General features: G+C 49.4%; 1 long non-coding RNA gene across 2 annotated transcripts; it reads left to right on the top strand.

Annotated features, from left to right (window-relative positions):
* Positions 1 to 646: 646 nt before the first annotated feature.
* Positions 647 to 8,248, top strand: LOC132234102 (uncharacterized). 2 transcript variants are annotated; one of them, XR_009452872.1, is made up of 4 exons: positions 647 to 720; positions 1,063 to 1,149; positions 3,593 to 3,765; positions 6,039 to 8,248. It is a non-coding gene; the product is annotated as an uncharacterized LOC132234102 (long non-coding RNA). The 2 variants fall into 2 exon arrangements; XR_009452871.1 differs by lacking the exon at positions 3,593 to 3,765.
* The last annotated feature ends 934 nt before the right edge of the window (positions 8,249 to 9,182 follow it).

Here is a 9,182-nt window from a genome sequence, read left to right on the forward strand (position 1 = left end):
GGGGCGCCCGGCAGTGGAGGCTGCCATTTATAGCTTGGGAGGAGTAAGCTCCACTCCTGCCTGGTGACTCTCTCCAACTGGGGGCTTCTGAGGACCCGAGTGGGGGCAGAGCTCCCCGTTACCACCTGGCCCCCAGAGCTAGGAGACTTGGGGTCATTTATTGAACATCTACTACATGCCAGGCACTGAAGACACAAGGGTGGACATAACTCAGGCCAGTGGGGAGACACGCCCAATGCCTGCAAAGAATTATGACCTTCACAGGGATAGGGCGAAGTGCTGTCTGAGCTTGGGCTCCCCCAGAAGGCCACCCCCAGACAAGAATTCCGGGGCAAGTCATTTATCTGGGAGGTAGCCCAAGGAGACACGGATGAGGGCGTGGACCGTGAGACAGGGAAGGGAAGGCGCCAGTAACTGCAGTGATGAAACGAGCTGTTACCAGGCTGGACCACTGGGCGCAGTGCCGCCGGGACCTCTGGGAGGCAGCAGAGAGCACCCTCGTCCGGGTCGGCAGAGCCGAAGGGCGCGGGAGCGGGCTATTTATCCACCAATCCCCATCCTCGTTCCTTAAAGGCTGCTCCCCGGTTGGGTGGCCCGGAAGGGGAGGCTGCTGATTCGCTAGCACTTCTGGCCAGCCTTTGCTTGGGCCACGCCAGCTCCGGCAGCTGGGGAAAGACCAGCACTCCCAAACAGGCAGCTGCTGGAAGAAGGAATCCCGGGGTAGGAGTGGGGTGCGGTGGGGTGCGGTGGGGAGAGTGGGAGAGTGTCCAATAAAAATGTTAATGGAGCCTGGCCGGTGTGGCTCAGCGGTTAGAGCCTCGGCCCGCGCACTGAAGGGCCATGGGTTTGATTCCTGATCAAGGGCGTGTACCTGGGTTGCAGGTTTGATCCCAGATCAGGGTGGGGTGTGTGCAGGAGGCAACCAATAGATGTGTCTCTCTCTCTGTCTTCTCTCTTCTTTCTCTCTCCCCCCTTCCCTTTCACTCTCTAGAAATCAATGGGAAAAGTATGCTTGGGTGAAGATTAATGACAACAACAAAATGTTAATGGAATATCTAACAGGGAGACCTGATGAGCCGTGGGTGGAAGTCAGGGAAGTCTTCCCTGAGGAGGTGGCAATTGAGGCGGGCTCTGGAGGAGGACTGAGAGGTGAGATGGGGGCGGTGGAGATGGTGTTGCCTATTCGAAGCCCACAGGTGGGAGGGCTGGGTGTACCTTGGATGAGAAGACAGAGGACAGTACGGGGGTGCCCTCCCCCATGTCTCTCCTGGAGCTTGAGGCATGCAGAGAGACGATGGGGCCAGGGTAAATGCACTGAGTACTGGAAGAAAAGAGCAAAGATGGTCTCAGCTTGCACCTACGGAGTCTTGCTCATTGAATAATAATATGATAATCAAAATGGCACTGGCTAAGGATGGGTCAGAGTGTGTGCTGGACAGGTCACTTGGGGCGAGTGTGGGTGGGGAGTGTGGGGGGCTCACTCTCCCTTCACCCAGACCTTGTGCAGTAAGCACTTGGGGTCCCCAGCTGGCACGTGGCAAAGGCAGGGTTTGAACCTGAATCTGTTTGATTCCTTGGAACCGGCAACCACCCAGCTCCGGCGCTGCAGCCCCGCGTATTGAGTCAGTGTGGGGAGCAGGGAGCAGAGAGCCCGGTGCTCTCCCCGGGTTCTCTGAGGCAGATTCCAAGGGAGCTGCGTGGGCTACACAGCTTGCCCACAAATGTGGGAGAGCAGGCATGACCACACGCTTCGCAGCGTCGTCATGATAATTAATAATAATTATAGTTAACACTGACATGGCCCTCCATCTGCCAGTGCTGTTCCAAGTGCCTTGCATATATAAGCCCATATATTAATTTTCACAATAACCCTATGGTTACTGGGGCTATTGTTCTTTTTTTAAAAAAATATATTTTTAATTGATTTCAGAGAGGAAGGGAGAGGGAGAGAGAGAGATAGGAACATCAATGATGAGAGAGAATCATTGATCAGCTGCCTCCTGCATGCCCTTGACCGGAATCGAACCCGGGACCCTTCAGTCCGCAGGGTGACAACACTCTATCCACTGAGCAAAATCGGCTAGGTCCTAGCCGCTAGGACAGTGATGACGAACCTATGACACACGTGTCAGAGGTGATACGCGAACTCATTTTTTTGGTTGATTTTTCTTTGTTAAATGGCATTTAAATATATAAAATAAATATCAAAAATATGTGTTTGTTTTACTATGGTTGCAAATATCAAAAAATTTCTATATGTGACACGGCCCCAGAGTTAAGTGAGGGTTTTTCAAAATGCTGACACGCCGAGCTCAGAAGGCTCGCCGTCGCTGCCCTGGGACATATTGTTCTCATTTTACAGGAGAGACTGAAGCAGAGCAGTCAGGTAACTTGCTCAAGGTCACACAAGTTAAAAGTGGCAGAACCAGGACTCGAACCCAGGCTGTCTGACTCCACAGTCTACACACTGCACCACTATGCTGTACCCTGAACCGCCTCATATGCTTGACTTCCAGCCCAAATCACCCTCACAGGTGACTGCACGGCCCATTGAATGCCAGTGCCACGGCTCTTGGGAGACACTTCTTCCTGAGTTTCTGGTATTTTCATAGAACTCACAAGCAGGGGCGTGGGCAGCTTTTTGTCCTGCTATTTTTTCAAGGATGTTTGGATAGCAAACAGCCTCGGAAGGCAGAGGGTTTCTTCCTGTGGGGCAGAGGGCAGGTTTGTTTGCTGTCCATATAATAAAGATGAATGCCTCTGAGATAAAGGAAGAGTGGGTTTGCTTGCAGTCTACGTGAAAAGACTGGGGTTTCTGCCAGGCTGGTGTGGCTCAGTGGTTGAGCATCGACCCATGAACCAGGAAGTCACAGTTCAATTCCTGGTCAGGGCACACGCCCAGGTTGCAGGCTTGATCCCCAGTAGGGGGCGTGGAGGAGGCAGCTGATCAATGATTCTCTCTCATCATTGATGTTTCTATCTCTCCTTCTCCCTTTCTCTCTAAAATCAATCTATATACATAAAAGGCTAATATGCAAAGTGTCACCTTGGGAGTTTGACCAGGAGAACGGGAATTCGATCGCTACGACGTGCGCTGACCACCAGGGGGCGGCGTGGAACATGGCGGGCAACCAGTGGCGGCAGGGTGCTGCGGGAGCAAAGGGATGAGGAGGCAGGAAGGAGGGGAACCTGATTGGTTTTGATCGCTGGCCAGGCCTAGGGACCCTACCCGTGCACAAATTTCGTGCACCCGGCCTCTAGTAAAAATATATTTAACAAAAGAAAAGATTGGGGATTCTAAGCTTGGAGTTCCTCAGCTGTGATGCAAACCCAGTGCCCATCCAATGCCAATCTGGGTTCACCTGCATTGTCCCCATGGGATTGGGAGGAGCTGGCAAACCCCAGGCTCATGCTGCCGGCCCTGCTGTGAGGGGCTGTGTCTTTTGTCTCTGACCCTGGTGGGCTGCATTTTCTGCCAGCATCCGTGAAACCGTGACAGATTAAATTAACAGCTTGAAAGTAGGGAAACTTCCAGACCCCTTATAGTTCTTGATACCCATTTGCTCTCTCTGTGACGCCACCTGTCACCCAGGTGTCTCTCTTGGGATTCTGGATTCAGCCTGTTTAGGTTCCGCCTCGGCTGCTGCCTTTCTGACCTGGTGCAGATTTGGGTCGTGAAGAGATACACAGCAGCCCGAGGAACACTTCATGGTCGGAAGGAAGCGCTCTGGAAACCAGACACCAGGATTCAAGCCCCACTTCGGGGTAAGGTTCAGGTTAAGCTCTTATAACAAAAAGCACCTAAAATTCAAAGGCTCAAAAGTCATTCTGAGCTCAGTATTTGTTCAGCAATACACTTCCTTTGTGAAGCTTAATGGGCTTCCGGCCTAGGTGCTTCTAGTTGGTTTCATCGCTAGGAACCACAGCCAATGCTCTTTTCTAGCCAGAGTTCTTGTGTCTATTTCATTTGCAGCATTTGCTTCCTTAAACTACCTACCTCTTTGCCACTCGCAGTGAATGGGCATCTGAAACAATAGCCTCAGGCAAGAGGCAGTATTTCTATTTATACTCTTTTGGGGAATAGGAAGCTGTGGGCTCCTTCGGTCTTGTGATGTTTCTGACTCTGAAACGTGGCCAATTCTTGTCTAAGATCATCGCATTCTTGCCATTCTTTGCTACGAATGGCAAGGAGCAGCCAACTCACAGTGACATTCTAAGCTCTTTCCAATCACTTTTAGAAACACAGGCTCCACAGACATCTGACCTACCTCTCAGGTTATCACAGGTGATGGTGTTACCAAATGTTGTTCTTTGGCATAACAGCGGCCGCCGGCCTTCCAGCCTGCAACATACGTGTCCTGACCACCAGACCACCAGCAGATTCTTCATTTTTGTGATGACTCCACTTTCTGTGCTAGGATTCATAGCTTACTTGCTGTAAGAAGCCCTAGTTTTCTAGGGCTTCTGCAACGAACTACCACAAACCGCTTGGCTTAAATAATGAACATTATTCTCTCACAGTTCTGGGGACCAGAAGTCTGACATCAAGGTGTGGGCTCGTTGGTTCTTTCTGAGACTGCTGGTTCCTACTGAGGCAAGGATTTTGTTTCCTGCTATCCCCTCAACCCTTAAAAGAGTGTCTACACTCTAATGGATGCTCACTAAGTAGCTGCTGGGAGGATGAAGTAGTAAAGAAATGAACCAAGACGATATGAAGGAAATATCTAAGGTTGGGCCCAGACCGGGAAATCCAGGACAGACAGACACTCCGTGTGGACACTCAGGTGGGCAGCCCAATGCCGTGGTCACTAAATAAAAACCGGCTTCCTGCTGCCGAGGCCCCCAAGGTGCCCTTCGTGCTGCTGGTGCGTAGGCTGCAGGTGAGGGGTTCAGCAGGGGCGTGACCACAGCGTACGTCACTGCAGCGCCGTGTCCTTGTGGGCCGTGTGGGAGAACATGGGGCTGAAATAAACCCAATGAGCACCCCATAGAGCAGCGGCACCACAGAGAGATGAGAGCCACCAGTGGAGAAAGCCCTCTGCTTGCCTCTCGTGGACGGGACCCTCAGGATGGCAGCAAAGATGAATGTGTAGGAGACCTATATGCCCACCAAGGGGATAGTGATGATGATGGGCAGGGCACCCACGGTGTACACCATTACATTATGGGGAAAGGTGTCGGAGCAGACCGGCTTCAGAAAAGGGCTAGGTTGCAGAAGAAGTGGGGGGGGGGGGAGGGGGAAGAGGGACCCGATTGTGGGTGCAGAATGAGAGGTGGGTTAGCAATACCATGTGGGTCAGGACATTTCCGAAGGCTGCGGTCCAGGATGCCACCCCCAGGAGCCACAGAGCTGTGGTGGTACGGATGTGGCGTAGTGCAGCGGGTGGCAGATGGCCGCATAGGGGCTGTAGGCCGCGGCAGTCAGCGGGAAGCTGTCAACGCCAGCAAACCAGATGAAGGACATGTGGGTCAGGCAGCCAGGGGAAGGGATCCCTTGTGTCCTGACACGTGGTTGGCCAGCATATAGGGGATGATGGTGGAAGTGAAGCATGTCCACAACGGCCAGGTAGGCCAGGAAGAAGTACCTGGGCGTGGGGAGCCGGCGTCAGTGGTGATGGCCAGGACGATGAGTAGGTTCCCCAGCCCCGTAACAAGGTACAGGCTCAGGGACAGTATAAGCAGCAGCTGCCGTGGCTTGGGGTCTTCTGAGAAGGAACTCAGGGACCCAGGTGAGGCTTGCCCTTCCACCTGGATCTCTGGAGCAATCAGAGAGGAAATGAGGAGCTGTCCGTGGTCCTGGCCAAGGCCAGCCCCTCCTTGCATCCTGGACTTCATCCTGTCATTAGTTCAGACACTCATCAATTCTCCCCCCTTCCCCCTGCAACAGGACCCCACACCCATCTGCTGCATTATTTCCATCAGTGAGCTCACCACTCTGCTCACAGCCTGCCTGCAGGATGTCACCGACAGCTTGGTGCATGGCTCCCAGGTGCACGGACCATGTCTCACCTCCACTACCTGTCTCTCTATGTCCACAGGAACTGGCTAAGCTCAAACGTGGGGTAACAAGGAAGTGCTGAGTGCTGACACCCCCAGGAGTGACCTTTGGACAGCGAGGGACCGGGCGTCCTGGGTGAACTCCTGGCTTCATCACTCCTGAGTGAGGCAGTTCTGGGGTGTGTGCTACAATCTCTCAGAGACCCTTAGAAGGATCACCCCTCGACTGACCAGAGCAGGAACCTGCTCATTCACACCTTCCTTTCCCAAATGCTCATTGGGTCTCGGGAGAACCCAAACTAAGACACAGGATTCCAGAATTTCTTCCATCGGTGAAAGAATCCCTTCTTCATACCAAATACCCCTCTAGCCACTCCCCCTTGCTTTGCTCCATTGGACCCCAACACCCCTCAAAACATTGCCTGCCCTTGCTCCCTCTCCCTCTCTCTCTCAACTCAATGAAAAATATCCTCGGGTGAGGATTAAAACAGCAGCAGCAGCAACAACAACATTGCCCGTCCTTGCCTGTCAAGAGCAATCATGACCTCCTATTGTTCATCCAAGGCTATGATACAGACAGTATGCACCGGCACAATTGTTTCATTGCTAAAATCCCAGGGTTTTGGCACTGTCTAGAAAATACCCTTGTATTCCTTCCAAAGAGTAGTAGAACTCATGTAAACAACATTTCGAGCTAATTGTTGAACGTTGCCATGAATTTTGATGCACTGGTGACATCTGAGAAACATTTGCAAAACTTTGCCAGTTTGACTGCTGTCCCTGCGAGCAGCGTGGTTGTCCGTGTATGAACTGCTCTGGCTTACAGGAGACGCACCCGTTCATCCTCACCCTCACATTTCCAGGTTGGTTCTAGTTTCAAACAGCTAAGATTTACTTCGGTTGTTATTCTTGGTGCCTTGTGATTTTCGTGTAAGTAGCAAATGTGCAATGTCCTCATAATTATAAAATGAAAAGCATAGGATAAACCATTGAGAGAAAGCTTCCAGAATGGAAAGGCAGCGAAGCTTGAGCAAGCTTTTCAATGTTCCCACTAAGTATCAGGAAGAACATCCTGCTGTACCTGGGGGCGGAGAGAGAAGAAATGATGTTTATAGTGAGTTGCAGCCCTGGAACCTCCAAAACTTGCAGAAGCCAGAGGGGCCTGGAGCAGTTTTGCTACTGTGTAAGACTCTCTGTAAAACATAACAATTACTTTATATTTTGGGCATAAAAAACAAATTTTAAAAACCAAAAATATGGGTAGTTTATGGTAACAGGATATAAACATTGGATGCAGCCCTAACCGGTTTGGCTAAAGGATAGAGCATCGGCCTGCAGACTGAAGGGTCCCAGGTTCGATTCCGGTCAAGGGCATGTACCTTGGTTGCGGGCACATACTCAGTAGGGGGCGTGCAGGAGGCAGCTGATCGATGTTTCTCTCTCATTGATGTTTCTAACTCTCTATCCCTCTCCCTTCCTCTCTGTGAAAAATCAATAAAATATATTTAAAAAAAATAAATATTGGATGCAAATGCTGTTCAAAAGCTGTTCATTAGAGTGGGAAAGGCTGATGCTTAAATATTTCATCTGAACGGCAACCATGTTTTGTTTACTTTAGCTCCAATACGGAAAATTTGTAATAGTCAATAAGGAAAAGGGAAAAGGACATTGTTATTCAGTATCACACCAAAAAGCATTTGAGTAATAAAAAAGTTCCAGAAAAAAATTTGTTTTATGTCAATAATATTTGTAAAGCAGATGGAAAGCATTTAGAAAGTAATATAAGACTTTTAAAACACTACAATGTATGGCTAAAAGTAATTGAGACTTTTCAGATATGAAACCATAGAACTTCAAAAAGCGTAATATTGATATGGGCGTGACATTGCCATTCAGACTCACAGATCTGCTCGATGCAAAACTGAAAAGACTACGCCGTTCTGCGGAAAACTACCTAAGTCAGCAAAATTTCTAACGTGATCCATGAAGCTTCCAACACCGTCACTAAAATTGTTTCTGTAATTTATTTTAAAAGTGAAATTCAAGACTTTGACGGTAGTTTAAGGTTTGCTGTTAATCATACGAGGCTGTGATCTGTTTCAGAACAACATCTGAAATAAAATCTGAAAAAAAACAAAAAAACAAAAAATGAATTATATTCATTGAATCTAAACCATGATCAAATGATGCTTGTGATGTCCTGGTGGTGGTTTAGAAATGTCATTTCAATGAAAAATATTTGCATAAAGACTTTCTTGGACATTGTACAGATATCACTTAATTCTAAGTTTCAGGCAAAATTTGCAAAGCATTCTGATGTTTTAATTTGGTATTATTAAGTCTCTTTGTTAGGGTACCTTCACCTGATTAAAAAATATATAATTTAAATTAAACATCTTAAACATCTTTCTCAAAACATTATATGCGCCCCTATGCATTCAATGAACAGGATATCGAAGGGATATCTTTACCCCCTTGTTTATTGCAGCATTATCCACAATAGCCAAGACATAGGAACAACCGAGGCGACCATCAGGGGATGAATGGATCAAGAAAATGTGGCTTAGCCAGGACGGGTGGTAAATGTTTCCCTCCACGTCCCGCGTGGTTCAGGGTTCAGGATCTGGAAGAGGAGCTGCACACAAATGAAAGAGACAAGACAAGAGATGATTTGGGAATATTGGGGGGCCAGGCGGGTAAGTCCAACTCAAGGGGAAGGACTTCCCCTGGTGGTCAGGCCGCGCCAACCTTTTATTGGCTTGGGACACACCCATAGCCCTTAGGCAGGCAATTTCCAGTAACAGGCAGACTAGCCCATCAGCAAGGATTTACATAATAATAAATGGGGACGTTGCTTCAGCTACCATTGTCTGGACTCACAGTGGGTGCACAGCCCTGACCTTTGCCAGGGCTTCAAGGGTCACCAGCCTTCTGGGTTCTATGTCTACACCTCTCTGCCAGTGAAGATAATAGGCGGTTTCCCACAAGGACGGTGTGGCTCAGTGGTTGAGCATTGACCTATATGAACCAGGAGGTCATGGTTTGATTCTTGGTCAGGGCACATGCCTGGGGTTTCGGACTCCGTCCCCAGTAGGGGGTGTGCAGGAAGCAACCGATCAATGATTCTCTCTTATCATTGAGGTTTCTATCTGTCTCTCCCTCTCCCTTCCTCTTTGAAAAAAACC

This window comes from Myotis daubentonii, chromosome 5 (genome assembly GCF_963259705.1).
Source record: "Myotis daubentonii chromosome 5, mMyoDau2.1, whole genome shotgun sequence".
Taxonomy (NCBI): domain Eukaryota; kingdom Metazoa; phylum Chordata; class Mammalia; order Chiroptera; family Vespertilionidae; genus Myotis; species Myotis daubentonii.